This window comes from Amblyomma maculatum, chromosome 2 (genome assembly GCF_055883805.1).
Source record: "Amblyomma maculatum isolate TAMU_Amacu chromosome 2, ASM5588380v1, whole genome shotgun sequence".
Taxonomy (NCBI): domain Eukaryota; kingdom Metazoa; phylum Arthropoda; class Arachnida; order Ixodida; family Ixodidae; genus Amblyomma; species Amblyomma maculatum.
The window spans coordinates 27058720-27074380 of NC_139345.1; the positions used below are offsets into that span (position 1 = coordinate 27058720).

General features: G+C 42.3%; 1 long non-coding RNA gene across 1 annotated transcript; it reads right to left on the reverse strand.

Moving 5' to 3' along the window:
* Positions 1–280: 280 nt before the first annotated feature.
* LOC146198196 (uncharacterized) lies at positions 281–15332 on the reverse strand. The gene is made up of 4 exons (XR_014704715.1): positions 15229–15332; positions 6791–6906; positions 6113–6178; positions 281–448 (listed from the first exon to the last, which is right to left on the reverse strand). It is a non-coding gene; the product is annotated as an uncharacterized LOC146198196 (long non-coding RNA).
* Between the last annotated feature and the right edge of the window lie 329 nt (positions 15333–15661).

The window sequence follows — 15661 nt, forward strand, 5'->3', positions numbered from 1 at the left end:
ACTGCCACCGCTACGGTGGCGGACGACGGCTGTTGCGATGCGCGTGGTTCTCTCTCCCTCTTTTTATTTATTTGTTCCTCTGTCCGTACGAGGCAGCGGAGGTGGCTCAGCTACAGAGCCAGAACCTAAAAAGCGACAAAGCCGTTTGGTCAAATGCAAATGTTCATATTTTGCGTTTATGCATTTGGAGTGAGAACGTTAATTTCACTTTTCTTAAAAATAACGGTAGCCTAAACTTATAAAATCAGCACAAAGCACAGCAAGGTTTCTCATGCACCAATTTAACATATAAAGTGTAGACCTCATATCGTTGTGGAACTGCATAACTAGAATTTCAAGTGTTTAATACCAAGGACTGCAGTGTTGCCATAAGCCGATGAATTCGTGGCCATGCCGGAACTTTTTTCATGAAGTTCTAAATAATAAATTAGCGTCCTTGCATCGAAATCTGCGAAAGGAAGAAATAAACAAGTTCCGCTTAAAACATGCAGTCATGATAACATCTTAAAACCATGATTGTTTGCATACTTGAAATGAGAGGAGAAGCAACCTTTCTCGTTAAAGCTCTGTTCATTAACCTAACCCGGCTAATAGAGAATATGTCATATTTATATTCCTTGAATGCACAAAGGTGCTTCTCTTACGCGGATAATAAGTACTGCGGCGAGTTCTCCACCGATCTGCATTAAACACTTATGGTGACTTAACTTGATATATGTATACACTACTATGCAAGCACTAATGAATTTCAACTAAATTATGGGGCATACAAATTGCTGATGGTTTAGCTTTTTGAGAGAATTTTATTTTCCATATTATTCTGCCCAACTGAAGTATTTTTTTTTTCTGGGTTACGTATTGGTCTTGCAAGCACTGAGTCATGTACAGTCGTGACCAAAAGTAGTATACAACACTCAGCCCGTGACAAAACTCGAGAAAACTGCATTGAAATGCCATCTGGTGACAACGTAAGGGAGAGCGACAGGTAACACATGCATGTGGATAAAATGAAGCACCACCACTATTATCTCGATCTTAGTTAGCTGTTGCTAGATACAATTAGCATGCAGTTTTCTCGAGCTCCGCCACCGGCGGAGTGTTGTATACCCCTTTTGCTCACGACTGTACATACACTGAATATATATCTCGTACAATTTATTTGCAACAATAACAATTGTGTAGCCTTGATTAAACCCTGTGTGTGAGCAAAAGTTTCATTACTAATGTTTGCACGTGGTAAAGCTCTTTATTCACAGAAGAAGCCGGTCAAAAGGAGCAGGAATATTGGGAACAAGCTAAGAAGATGAGGCGCATGCAAAGTAGGGGCTTGCGCCCAGCACGGTGACCTTCTTAACATGGTGTAGTGACGCTTTCGCTCAAGTGTGGGTCCGCATGTTTTTTCACGCAAAAATTCGAAAGAAAGAAAAAAACAACTGGAGATCTTGGATGACCTTCACGACAAGTCTCTTCTTGTTGTTACGTAGAATGATATTGAAGAGGTCTGACCTCATACTTATTAATGCGAATGCACTCACATGGATGCCAGAGCCGTAGAACCGCCTTGATTGTGTTTAACTCCTGACTGGCTCACCAGGTGGTGACGTCGCAGTCCACGTGTCCTGGTGCGGGTAATTTACCCACCAAAGTAATTCCAGCAACCTTTGACTTCGCCATTAGTTTCAGCCGTTCCCTTTTTGAAAGTGATGGTCGAAGTTTGCGTTTATAAGCGATGCCATGTCTCACCTCGATTAAACTGAAGCCAGGATGGAGCTCATAACTACACACACGCACACACTGTGCGGCGTCTACATCACCGAATCACCATCACCTACATTCTGACGGCATCCATTGCACGGTCTGTTTACCTCTCCGCCTTTCTTTTCATTAAATCACTTTCAATCTCTAGCACGGTTAAGGCCTTTTCCCCTATCCCTCCACTCAACCCGTTAGTATGCCAGCTGCATCCGTTTGATCCCTGTAGGCTTCCTAATGCCATCCGTCAAACTACCTTTCGTAGCCTTCTGAAACACTTGCATTTCCTTGGAATCCACTCTGTAACCCTTTGAGATCATTGGTTATCTCGCCCTTCACATGACATGACATGTCTATGCGAGTTCTTTCTTCTTGGTATCTGCTAAAATGGCAGTAACTGGCATTTCTTCTCTGAGCCACGTTTCTCCATGTGCCTGCCCCATAGATGAGTGCCGCTAAGATACATTTATTATATGCGTGCCTCATTCCCTCTTGAAGGATACTTTTACTGCTGTTCATGATCTGATGTGCTCGCCGAATGCCTCTATCCCAAACTGATTATTATAGGTATTCTTTTTTTTAATTGGTTCACTGGAAGGGAAAGGCGCTGTAACTATCTCACTCGTTTTCTGTGGACACCTGAACCGCGCCGTGAAGGAAGGGGGGAAGGTGGGAGTTAAAGTGGAAATAGAGAAAGAGGAGCCGTAGTGGAGGGCTACGGAGTAATTTCGACCACCTGGGGATCTTTAACGTGCGCTGACATCGCACAGCACACGGACGCCACTTCGTTTCGCCTCCATCGAAAGTATTTTACGTTCATGATTCGGGTCTGCGTCTGCTACCTGTCCTAGGCAGATACATTCCTGTACCACTTCCAGCACCCCTCTACCCATCCCGCACTGCTGTTCTTTTCCGAAGCTATATAACATTACTTTAATCTTCTGCATACTAATATTTAGGCCTGCCATTCTTATTTACCTTTCTTTGTCGCTAATCAGTATTTGCAGTGTGTTACCTGAGCGACTTAGCAAGAAAATATCATCAATTAATTTCAGATTACCCAAGTATTTTCTATTACATATGCAACATGGAAATACTGTACCGACTGTGCTACTGTATGTCAATTTGCAATTGCATGGTTTTCAAATAAACGGTGACCATCCCTGTTGTTTTCTGATGCCTCGTTTTGAATGATGCGCCCATTTCTGGTGAATGACATCACTTTTTCAAGGAATGCACCACTTCAACGACGCCCCTTTTGGAGCTGGCACAACCTCTAGGCGGAAGTTTCACGACTCTACTTTTTGAGCAGTAATTGTTTGGCAGGCGGTTTTATTGGGTGTTGACGCCACTTCCTTAACACCACTTTCTGAAGAATGCCACGTTTCCTTCCGTCCCCGTGGGGCTTGCTATAATTTTGCATTCGGTCAGTTGTTAGTAGCAGGAGGCTGTTGGCAGGTAGCTTTATGAAGCCACTTTTTGGATGACGCAACTTTCTGAGGTTACGCTACTTTTGGTAGGCGGTTTTATGATTGTACATCTTGAAGGCTGGCGCCAATTTTGAGGTTACGCCACGTTTCGCAGGTATTTATATGATGCCAGGTTTGGCAGAGGGTTTTAAGAATTGACCAATTACACCACTGTTAATGAAACCAGTTTCTGAGGTGACGGTTAAATTCTGAGGTGCAGTTAAATCAAAAGACCGTTTTCATAAAATATGGACACTTTTCGAGGGCAGCTGCATTTCGCTCGCTTCCAGTGCGCCTTCTAATTACTCCAAATTAATTAATTCCATTCGATTGTTTGTGGCACGTGGGAGTTCGAAGGTTGTTTTAGGGTGCCACTTTCTGGGGGAAGTCGCGCTGCTCTCCTTCCCCCAAATAGGGCTTCTATGGTTGCTTCATTAATAACAACTAGGCAGTACCTTCGTAAGCAAAAAAATCAACTTTTTATTTAGGTCTTAATCTACGTTCATGAGAATCGTTCATCTCTTCCCTCCATGCTGGTATAAGAACACGTGATATAGCAAGCACTTCACCATTTCTCACGATTTTGTACCCAACTACAATGCCGCTGTCAGAGCTCTGCAGCGTTCATTTGCGGAGATATGGTTAAGCTAAGGTCGATACTACTTGCTTTCCTTATTACAAATCAACTCCACCTTAAGGAGTTTTCGTAAACATGGCCCGAGGTCTTTCAGCAATAGCCTCTCTGAAAGAGGGTTGTTTTTTTTTTTTTTTGCGTTTCCTGTTATCCAGACGCGAGCAGTGCTCTTCTCTGCCTCCGCCTGGGGACCCTCTTTCGAACGAGCGCTATAATTTTGATCCACTTTGAGTACTCCTCCCGTTTCCCCTGCGCCCTCCGTGCAGCGCAGAGCGAAACGCGCGCGAATGCAGCTTCGTTCAGCTCGGCGACCTTCCGTCGCGGCCGATTCCATTAGAGACGCTCGTATAAATAGCCTGCGCACGTACCGCCAGCATCGTCTGTATCCATGACTCCATATCCCTCCGCGTAAACAGCACTGGGAGGCGGAACGAGCTGCGTCGTTCAGAGATGCTCCGACAGGATGTAATAGCCGAAGCAGAGCTAGATGGCACAGAGAAAGCGATGGGCATGGCTCATTGCGAGAAAGCATTTTATATTGGATTTATTTTTATTAGGTTGATATCGTACCTTAGCCGTATGTCAAGAGGGCATTTATGATTATAAAATAAAGGCAGTTATAAAAGCTGCAACCATGCATCGAGCATTGTGCATTGAGCAAAACGTTGAATTTAAACGCAAAAGAGACAACGTTCAGAGGCAGAAGCTATTACAGATATACACACCGGCTAGTCCGATCTGAGAAGAAATGGTATCTTCATAATAGAATGAATTGGAAAAGAAAGACATGTGAATGATGCTCTGAATGTCCGTCTGAATAAAATGCGAAGTGTCTCTTGGATCCCTGCTTAAGCAAACGCATACAGCATAACGAACATTTATAAGCACAGTTCCAACTGCTAATATGCAGACCTTGTTCGAACAGTGTATGTTCACGTGCACGTCCGAATTGACCGAGCCTGCTTGGGCGGTTACTTAGACGCAGCAAACCATTTTCATAATAATTCTAACGTACATACGTCACGCTATATATTTTTTTTTATCGCTGCACACCTTTCCTGTGCCAACATTGGAAATTTCATTGTGCAGTTGTGTGCATATATGCAGGTTATTATGAACAGTGCATGTATTATATAGAAGTAAAATTAGTATACGCTATCTCGGTTATGCCAATTATATAGTGCGAAAGCACGAGTTTTCTTTTTTCCATCTTACTTGTTTTAACCCGATGTAATTGGTCTTTTTTTCTTTTACTCTGTACTTACATGATACGAATTTTCAATTTCTATGGACCTGGTGCACTGCAGTTTTGCTATACATGTGGCGCCATCTGGAAGACGCCGCGTCCAATGGCGGAGATTTAAGCGTGGCCTCCACGATCATCTCCGGTGAATTTGAGGGTGCGCTTGATCGCGGAGGCCACGGGTTTGTGTCACTATCTGTAAGCAGCTGCGTAAAATGACGGAGGTTCAATACTTACACCTGGTTATAACGAGCGAAAACACCTGCCGTGGTAGCTCAGTGGTTAAGAGGATCGGCTACTGAGCCCGAGTCCCCGAGTCCGATACCGACCGGTTCGAATCACTGCTTTTGTTCCTCCTGTTTGAAAGCACTATGAGAGGTCATGGTCAGACATTGGTCAATCACAGCCTGCACCATTCTCTTTCTTGGCTGGGAAACTTCAAAGACCTGTCGGGAAACTTGTGCATTGGAGCCGCTATACCTGACAGAGTTTCAATTTCCCGCATCAGGCCACGTGGTTGTGACTTCACGAAACATTTTAGCTAATGAGAGGGATGGCATAAACAATATCGGACAAGGTTCTTGGTCAGTGGTGGCAATGAGGGTGTGGAGCGTGAGTGCTTTCGAACTATTGCTAGTTAGGTGAATTGAAGGCCATCGAATAAAAAAATAAGCGCGAAAGGCAACACGAGATGCAGGATATGCCAGTAGGACATAGATGAAAGATATTGTGTCTGTGACAATTCTATTCAAATTTTACACCCGCGCTTGCTTCACTTCACATGGCATAACCAGGCGAAGTGAAATTGATGTTAACGCAGAAGGAATAGCCGCATTTTATCCCTTTCCACGCAGCCAGTTCGCAACCGGATTACCAACCAATCGGCGGACACGTTGGTCAACGTCCTTGCAATGAGTTTAAAAAACCTCCCAAGAAGATTTCGGTAAACCAACAGACATAAAACATGCAGCAAATGTTGGTCATGTTTGAATTCCAGCTGTTCAGAATACTCACTTTTTTATATTAATGCAAAATATGCTGCCTTCAGTGATGTCCATTGTTAGGAAATAATTGCCTGGCCTGCGAAAAATAAAACAACAATACAGTACCGAGGACAGATTGAGAATACTGAAATCAATTCAAAGACTGAAAAACGCCAACTCTAATTGCTGTTTCTTCTTTGTGGTACATAGATACAATACACAGTATAGCACATTTAAAGGGTTACGGAGAACGATTTCAGGCGTCTTCTGCCTGCCTTCATAAACCTGTTAAAGTTTTGAAGGCAGGCAGTATTTTATAACAGACGTCAGAAACTTATTCAAAAGCACTTATGCCCAACTAAATGTTACTTTCATATCTGCCAGTGTTTATAAAGCACGGTTTGCTCTAATTATTCTTTCACTAAATTACGCCACTTTTCTTCTTGGTTTTATTTTTACACCAACAGCGTGACGGGTTGTTCAGTTCACCACATCAATATGCAGCACAAAATAAAGCAAGGAAAGAGCAGCCTGTAGACAGCTTTAAATGTAAATCTTTCGACCAGGAAGATAGAATCAGTGTGAGTCGATATATATGCTTAATTTTAAGAAAATAATTCACGGGCGGGGGTGCCGGATCTTCACAGCGCTCATTAAAGCTTTGTCAGTAGATTAGTTAGTCCATCTAGTGCTGGAAAACAGTGCTTACTCGAGCTGTACGACATTTGTTCTTGGACGCTGCCGTCTGGTCCCGAGGTTTTGCTGTAAAAGTAATCCTTTCCAAAGCATACAACACCATTTTCAACCTTCCAGCATTGCACTTTGCTGCAAAAAAGAAATGGAACATAAATTCGTTAGTTTTATTTGACATTTGTGGAAACAAAGATTGAACAGAATAAGAAATCACGGGTCAACCGTAAATAAAAGTAGCCTAAGTGGCGTCTGAACTTTAGAAGGCGGGCAGATGCGAAATTAGTATATGCTCGCAAAATACAGATAATTTAAAATAACTGCAGTGTGAACAGTTCAAGGGTGAAACTTTCCTGACTGCCCTTGAGTTCCACTCGCTTAGGCTACTTTTAGATCTTCTGAGTGGGTGCTTAAGCTATAGCGATATCTACTTTCAAGTAAAAGGTAAAATTAGAAAGTTTAAAATTTCGTCGATGCGTAAAAAATGGTTGCAAGAATGGTTTATCAACGGTTAGTAGTACTTTGCTGAACACCTAACAATATACTTACTGCACATATTTGCTGTAATTTATTTATTTACTTCAAATGCGTTCCTGGCCCGACGGAATTACTCGAATTGCTTAAAGGAGTGGTAAAAATAAAATTGGGTGACACACTTATTTCTCAATTCACAGATGGCAGCACCAGAAATAAAACAACTATACGGCACTGCACTGAAGAACGCGATTATGTAATTCTTCTTTTTTCAGTTTCCTCGTGTGCAAAAACTTCGGCGGATGTGCAATTTTTACAAATAGCGTTCTCTAGCGTTGAAGACATTTAGTCCTCTCCATATAGCATAGAAGTCCTTCGGACGATTGGGACACCTGGGAATCTTTTTTCCGCATCGTTTCGTTTTTTTTTCTTTTTTTTTTTACCTCATCTCAAGATTTACAATTCGGTTTTGTGAGCTCAGCCTCCACGGGAAAAGTACGACACATGATCGCATCAATCAAAATATGAGGGCGAAAGATTTGATCTGAATCGCACACCTTTAGCTTGGATCTTTTATACATTGACATGCAAAATCACCACCAATGCCACTAATGTTTCATAAAAGAAAGGCGCTCGGTTTTGCTGTTTGCTATGGCAGAGATTGAAAGTATTGGAAGACTCTTTTGTTCCACAGCATCTTCGTTTATCCCATTAGCAGGTTTCAAACATATACTGTGTAGCAGATTTCTTTTTATTGCGGCCCTACTGTAGCCACAGGGGTTTTATGTAGATGTTTGTTTAACCATTTTTGTTTCTTAAACCATACTGAATGCTAGTGCTATGTAGTACTTGCGAGCAGGCTAGTTGGTTGGTTCTTAATGTAACGGTATGTTCTTTGTGATGATTTCTTCTTCTTCGTATCACAAATAACAGCCAGTTAGTAGTGAGCGCATCATCGATGTGAACGTCTTGTTTTAATCTCTTGTGTGTGTGTGTTGCGTTCGTGTATAAATATGCAGCGCCAGAGGTCTTCGGAGCTAGTGCTATGACCCTTGCAGAAGGAACATGGCAACAGAATGACTGAAGAGTAATGTGGCTATGCAACAAACAGGAAAATAAAAAGAAAGAAATCAAGAACGCAAATTTAATTTTGTGCATTTTATCCAATCAGAAGAAAGTTCGATAGCGCAGTGAAATTGAAAGCGCCTCTGCTTGAAAAAAGCGGCATTTCATTGCAGCTCCTTTAGGAATTAAGCCGTTCTACTCAAACAATCATCGGTCACAAAGGATTTCTTCAAAATTTTCGGCAAAAGACTTTCCTTATTCGTGTTCTTGAATTAATCGGAGCTAGCGTGTCCTGTTTCTTATGCCTTGTTCGTCTGCTGGTACCTACTGAAAGTAATTCGGACAGCTAAATGAATTTTCTTTGACAAAAAATTCACAAGAAGTAGATATGCCGACTTATTTACGCTGATTTATAACCTTGGAATCGGATGCTCTCGCATGAGCAAACAAGGAGAATTTACTCATCTATATATTTCAGTTATTAGTCTCACTGCCTTTATCCGAATAGGTTTCATTTTTTCAGTGTTTTTCATTTAGGGGTCTCCCAGTGTCGAAGCATATTGCAACACATTGTTTTCTCCTGATCTCAAATCTATAACACTTGTTACGAAACTCGAGGTAAGTACGATTTTACCCGAGAGAGACCTGATAACATGGGCAGAAAGATTGTATGACTTGCAGGAATATGAATGCTACACCACTCCTACAATAAAGATAACTTCACCGCTAATATTTTGTAGCCCTCTCACCCTTCTGAGATTGAAAAAAAAAAAAGGCGGGGGAAGGAGGGGATGTTACAGATCTGCAAATGTTGCGGAGTTCCGCCGCGATACAAAGGGCATAATTACCATCAACGTGTTTGCTCTGCTGTGGTGCTCCGTGTCATTTTTAACATAATAGAGGTAAAGACCCCGTTCAAGAAAGAAGGTGGCGGCGTTGGTGTCGTGAACGAGGAGTCATGAGTACGCCTATGGCAGATAGTAGTTGGCAGGTTATAACGCTGCTCATTGATTGGTCGGCGGGTGGTGTGACGTCATGGCCCCATTGCCAACTTCATCTCGGGCTCCTTTTGGGAGGGGAATCAAACTGTCCAGGAATCCTAGATCACGGGTTATAAAAAACGCTACTTCTAGGCGCATTTAGATTCATATTTATTTTCCAACAACACTTGGTTGCCGAAGAAGCGACGAAAAGGCAAACAAAAATTGCCTGACGAAGCGCAAGCTCCCTTTACACTCTCACTCCGAGCAGTCGGCCAAATTTAACAAAAAAACGAAGCATATCGCCAAAGTTATATTCCTAATAACACAAGTGCGCAAAGGCAAAAACGTGTTCAAATAATTTATGAGCACGCAATAAAAATCATGCAAAAGTTAGCTTGGGGAGTTCACATGGTCGCGAAGGCATTGCACATAAGTATACAGTATCGGTGGCACTAAGGTAACAGACGGTATGAAATTTTTAACTTAACAGGTCAAAAAATCAGATATGGCTTTCCAAAATAAAGCTGTCAAAATTTTGGAAAACAGGCATTTTCCACGCATGCATCCTCGTACGATTTGGTTAAATGTTTATGTGAGGTGGTCTTTTGCATAACGTGGTAGTTTACAATTGTGTAGTAACGGGCATATGTGAAGTAATGGACGCATAAATAAAACAATTCATGATTAGAAAATTGCCAAAGAGCTTGCACGCTAACGGGGATCCGCAAGGGAAGCTGCGGATGAGAGCCACTAATGCTGTCGAGTTTTTCTTTTTTTGACGCCACAACATAAACCTTTAACTCAGTTTGAAGATCGCACATAAAAAATTACGGTATATCTATAACAAAAAAAAAAAAAAGGTAAAAATGTCCTTAATTCTTACTTCTGACAGAACTGCACACGACTAAATTTTTTTTTTCATGTGTTTCCAAGAAAAGTTGCAAATAAGATTTAGATGTTGTTATTCCTTGAAAAGAAACGATTAAGGCTCCTAGATACAATTTCACGTAATAATATGCATTTCCTGAAAGTTTAACAGCAAACTAGACGATCGAGACGAAGCTGAGAAGAGAGACAGTCTGTCATTGTAAGATGAGCCCGATTAAGAAAAAGGAACGATGCAGTCGTTGTTGTCTGTGTCTCCTACTATTTACGTCTTGAAAGTTTATTCTCTTCAACGTGCATTTCTTCAATGCGCCTTTCGCGGCGAATACAGTAATCTGGTGTAATTGCTGTCGCCTTTCACGGCGAATACAGTAATCTGGTGTAATTGCTGTTGCCTTTCCTTCGGGTAATTCACAGAACATCTAGTGTTTTAGAAAGTGGATGAAAAACTTCTGACTTTTTTTTTTCTTTTCTTTTTTTTTTTTTTTTTTTTGTTAGAGGTTTCAGTCACATACTTCTGCCTGCATTAAAGCTGTTAGAAAACGGCTGATTCCAGGCGGTTGTAAAAACCGCGGTGCATCAAAACGTACACCTCTGAAACGTACTCCGCAAAAAATAATTCACTAAACCCCATTTATCGGACAATAAAGTCATCCGAGAAGCTTAATGAATACTGAGCATAAACTAAAGAGGGGCTGCCAGAAATTTCATTCAAAATGGTGGTACAGGAACCTGAACGAAGAGTATGAATGACCGCTGGCAAATTTAAAACATGCGTTTTGAAGGTGACATTTCTTCTCGGTGTTTAGTTCTTAATAATTCGGTCTGAATTTTCTAGGAGGAAACTGCTACGGCAAAATATTTAAGTGCCCTGTTCTGGCTCTACATTTTCGAATCTTTCAGGATCATTAAAAGGTTATTCGGGCTGCTTAAGTTCCCCAGTTGCGATAGCACCGCTGTGATCTACCCGACCTATGAGCTTCAATGTGCCTGCAATATTACCATACGAAAATACACCAAAGGTTTGAACTGAGCTATCACATTTGCAATGATTCCCTCTCAAGAATATTTGAGTGTATGTGACCTGTAGCGACGTATTCAACTTCTTTCACGTTTTCTCGGATACAAGGTTAGTCACTGAATTATAGAGGTGTGAGTCTTTTGAAACCCACTGAATACTTTACGAGTAGACGCCTCAGCGAATTGTTTTCATTTGCAGGAATTTTTGGGTGACCGCCAAAGCAGGCATTTTAACGAGGAGAAGTATTTGAATTTTTAAATTCGCGCCTAACCTTTAAAACTCCCAAGTCACTGACACACTTGCCGCATTCACTCAATGGCTGTTAAGATGGGGACTACTGAGGTGTATTTCATTTTAATTTCAAAAGTGGCTAAAAGTTATTGAGGCGGCCTTATTTCTATGCTAAAGCACCGGTATCTTCTCCCTGTGTTGGGCGGTTTTTTCGCCATGCTTTGCGACTTTATGGCGCGAGACTCAGTTGTGGTTTGAGAAAGTTAGTCTAGTTTTGCGTATTTTGTTAGATATTTTGCGGCAATCGAAAGTATTTTTTCTGGTTTTATAGTACGCGCTTTAAATTTAATCACAAATGCTGACAATGCTTCATAGTGCAATCTTCAGTGCTTTTATATTACGACCTGCAGTACAGTGAGCAAGGCTTAATTGTCGCCGATATTACTTTTGCTGTTATCGCAAAAGAAATTAGTCGTAATTTGTGCTAAAGCAATAGATTTTCAAAGCATTTGTGCTAGTTTTACGTGAAAGCACTCTATTTTAGAAAATCTTTCTCCGCTTTACTGGTGATGCAGCAACGAGGTGTAAAAAGAGTGATTCATTTCTATTAAGAAAGCGTAATTCATCAGACCATTTTTCTCAGTTATGGTACTTTGAGGACGGCTGCACATTGAGAAGCAGAGTAAGGAGAGCTTTGGCTGCATTTAGTGAGATAGGTCATTCATAAGGTTTTCTTCAAAATGATGTTTTTGAAAAGCAACTCTAAATTGTTCGACACAAAAGAGAACTCTAGTAAGATAACTATTTTGGCTTTATCCGCAGACACAGTTTCAGTAAAGACGGAACATTCTGAGAGTTTCTTGTTTGTATCCTTGTAAACGTACCTTAAACGCACATTTTCTGCCTCTTTTTGTGGTAACTATATGTTGTGTCCGTGGTCCTGGAAAGAACCTAAACCTGCATGAACCATTTCGGGTCTCCATTTCAAAGCGTCGCATTTGTTTTTTACGCAAATATTCTTCTTTCACGGCTCTTTAATGAAAGAAGCTGCACGGTCGTAAGGTACGACGCTATGTAAACGACCACCCAACATATAAATATAAAGCTGCTTAACATAAATAAAGTCCCTCAATAAATTTAATGTAATACAAACTTGTGAAGTTTGCCGCCCGCCTTGTTCGCCGTGCCTTGTCTGAATGTGAGGCTGTCCCTTTGGCCAAGCGCTGTCACGTGCTCTCGAGTGCTTTTTTCTAGCTTATGTGTTAGTTCCCCCTCTATGGCGATGCCGACAACGCGGACGGCTTAACTAACTAATGCTTCGAGTCTGTTTCTTGCAGTTGCGTTTTTTATTTGCCACTCCTGTTACAGCCCCTTCAGGTGGCTGACAGTACTAATAAATGCGACGAAATGAAGTGAGGATAGCCTCTCATTCCTGTAGTCGTTTGTCGCGCTTTCTGGTGCAGCCCACATGAAAGCGACGGCTAGCGACCATTCAAGGTACCATTCAGGAATCGAGATGCGGCCCGTTGGAAGGTTTGGCTTCATAGAATCGGTCGGACTGTCTGAAAAGCACCGCAATTATTACTGCCCTCTGAGGCAGCTCATTACGAAACTCGTATGCTGCGCATCCACAGTGTGCACGGGTTCGTTAGATTTTCGCGGTGCCGCATGTATGTCCTGTGTTACTACAAAATGGCATCGACCTCGGTAAGTGTTTTTCTTTGGCGTGAATGCAAGGGAACAGCATCTTCTGAATGTCGGAATGTATCGCCGTACTACGCGCAATAATGTCCCCCCCCCCCTCCCAATAAATCTCCCCCTACCCTTAGCAAACAAACAAACACACTCGGTGATCTACGATAAGATTGTGGTTGAGGCCAACTTATATTCGGTTGCGTAAAAAGATAAGGCAGGGTCGCTAATGCATGCTTTCTGTTCCAAAAGATCACTACTCCCGCCACCGTCGCCTATACTCAGGAAATACGTGTGGAGGGCTTATAACTGTATAGAAAATGGTGGAAAGTGAACATCTCGACAGCTAGCTGTTCAGAGAATTCTAGTCGCGTAACCACACAGAAATGATGGTTGGTTGGTTTGTGGGGCTTAACGTCCCAAAGCGACTCAGGCTATGAGAGACGCCGTAGTGGAAGACTCCAGAAATTTCGACCACCTGGGGTTCTTTAACGTGCACTGACATCGCACAGCACACGGGCGCCTTGCTTTTCGCCTCCACCGAAAAGCGGCTGTCGAGGCCGGGATTCGATCCCGCGTCCTTGGGAACAGTAGTCGAGCGCCGTAACCACTGCGCCACCCCGGCGGGGTAATGAGGCCGCGGGTGGGCGGCGAAGGGCGAAGTGAAAACAAGGGTTCTAGATTTCCCGCCAATATTAATTTGCGCCCAATTAGGTTACCTTGAGCCCGGTAATGAAGCAAGTGTTTATTGTGCCATTTCTTCTTTTCTTGAATTCGTCTTCGCACAAGGTCAGTTCATGAACAGTGAATTTGAGCGCTGATTCTTGAAAGCTACGTCACAAATTTAAAGCCGATGCTGTTCTATCGGTCTTTGTTCTCAGAAGCAGCCAAGGCGGCTGAAGCTGCCTGCAAAACATTCGATTGGAACGCCCTGCGTCCCACCTATCTCGGAAAGCCACGGCCGCGATTGAACTCCGCGGTCAATGGCTCAATAGCCGAGCGCCTTAACCGCTGGGCCTCCGCGGCGGTGCAATTGCCAGTAACTAATAGTTTTATGCCTTACAAATAAAACAAGCCCTATGAGTTGTAAATATGACTTCAACTAGCAGGACATTACCAGAAAGGATTTCTAGCTCACCTATGTTAATCACGGTATTTATGGCGAGAAATTCTTGCTAACGGGCGAACAAGGTATGATTTTGCGTACACGAATAAAAATTTTGCCGAGAGCGATATCAGCACCTATAAGCTCGCAGGTACCTTCAAATGTGCGGCATAAACCTTTGAACGGCTTTTGACTGCTTATCACCCAATTAAGGGAAGTGCATTTTTTTTTAGAGTGCAGGAGAAAAGAGGTAGGGTTTAATGAAGATATCGTACCAGTTGGAGAAAGAGATTTATCTCGGTCGTTCACAATCACTGCCGGAATGACAATTTTGTTTCGTGAAATAGTGCATGACACACGTTGCTATGGGAAGCTTCAAGTGCTATATGTTGAGGCATCGTTAAAAAAACACATACGTGTTTAACGGGAAGCAGAGTTTCCCAGTGGGCAGATTACGCAGGAACAAATGTCCCACATTCGTTCCACATTCCAGAAGCTCTCTATCTCGAAAAAAATTTTATTGCGCAGCTTCTACAGCATGACTCAGCGTGCCTGCTTACTTACACTAAATAGTAGTATTTCGTGTAATTACCGGTGCTTCTTTACTTACAGTTGCCAATAAGCGTTTATTAAATCTAATATCGTTTTCTGTTCTCTTGTGGAAGATTTCGCGTGTAATTTTTTAGACCGAGGAATAAATCATGTGACAAACATTTTGGGGAGTGTTCTTACTGATAGCACAACAGAGCGTGAGTACCATGAATAAGGATCCTTTAATTTTCTAAGGTCAGTGGAGAGAGGTAAGACCAGATTCGTGATTTGTGTCCTTGCCACCAGAAGCGAAATCGTTTCGGTCTGAAATTCCGCTTCGAAAACGCGATGCTACCAAAATCATCTCTAGCAAATCATCTATATAATTTTTCTTACTCCTCGTAATAAAAATCAATGCACCCAAGCTCAGGAAGGAAGCAAAAAACGACATGAAAACGCAGTATACTTACGCATTTGCTATTCCAACAAGCAGGGCCAGCAGTAGCACAACTTTCACGTCCATTCTGAAACCTTATGAGCGAGCAACGCATGCCACAGCACGCATATGCGTTGGATGTGGACGTGGAGATCATCCTCTTGTTTCTCCGTACCGCCGCAGCCACAGGTGCCCGCCGCTCCCATCCACATTCAATGGCATGCAAATTCAGTGCAGTGACGTAGAATCTTCGGACAACTCTACCAGGCGGGCTACCTAACTGACGCATCCTGCAACGCAGCATCTTCTAAGCGGTGCAGCAGTATTAACACCTTTCTGCCTATTTACTTACTCTGTTTAATTGTTTTTACTTCTTTACTAATACAAACTACAAAATAATTGTCGTCGTTTTCTTCGATATACCTGCTTAACATGTAATTTGATGGGACTGGTGTTAAAATCAAATA